Source organism: Trichosurus vulpecula, chromosome 5, assembly GCF_011100635.1.
Source record: "Trichosurus vulpecula isolate mTriVul1 chromosome 5, mTriVul1.pri, whole genome shotgun sequence".
Classification (NCBI taxonomy): domain Eukaryota; kingdom Metazoa; phylum Chordata; class Mammalia; order Diprotodontia; family Phalangeridae; genus Trichosurus; species Trichosurus vulpecula.
In genome coordinates, this window is record NC_050577.1 from 279,062,467 (window position 1) to 279,063,361 (window position 895).

General features: G+C 33.5%; 1 protein-coding gene across 1 annotated transcript in view; it reads left to right on the forward strand.

Moving 5' to 3' along the window:
- Positions 1–895, forward strand: part of LOC118851336 (plasma membrane calcium-transporting ATPase 4-like) — a 534,859-nt gene that overhangs the window by 503,115 nt on the left and 30,849 nt on the right. The gene's annotated exons all lie outside the window — the stretch shown is intronic.

Below are 895 nucleotides of genomic sequence, written 5' to 3' on the forward strand. Positions count from 1 at the left end.
TTTTCCCAAAAAAATACTTTCCCTTTAATTTTGCTAATATTAAGAAAGAAATAGTTTTATATTGGGCTTTCATAAAATAAAAATAATAACTTCACGTTACTTCATCTACATAGTACTAGAAGAAAAATTTAATAAATGAAGCCAGTAAGCAAAATAAAAAATCTTTCATAATAGAAGCCTGTGATTGAAGTTTGTCAAGAAAGACTATATAATTATTAAGAAAAAAACTTTGAATTCCTCTGAACAATTTTGATGGAGCCAAAGTTCACTAATTACTTAACAAAATGTTTCACATTCTAATGAATATTGGGAACCAATTATGAAGTATATAGGGGACGGATTTTGTAACTAGTACAGAAAGAACATCTATAGAAATATCACGTACTTGTATTATAGTTTTACATAGCTGCTTTATTTTTCATAAAGCACTGTCACATTCAACTACCCATGTTCTGGGCAGTAAGCTAATATTCAGTTTTTGCAGTGCTGCTAATTAGCCTAGTACATTTCATATTTGTGGATCCTAAGCTATCGAATGGAGATAACAGTACTTCAACTGCCTGTTTCATAGGAGTGTTGCAAGAATGAAGATAAAGTATGTAAAGTGCTGGATGAACTACAAGATACTAGGTACATGGGAGCTGTTAGTATCACAAGTAATAATTGTAATAGGCATTGTTTGTCCATTTTCATCTAGTCTATTCTCATCTGTCTTCTTTAAAATCTCATGAAAATATTTTTCAACTTCCACACATTTCACACTAGGTTTCAGGGTCTCCCATTGCATCCTGAGCCATGTCCAGTCATCCTGATGAATATCTGGCTACTGGACCCACATGGCTCTGGAGGAGAAAGTGAGGCTGGTGACTTTGCACAGCCCTCCCTCACTCAAATA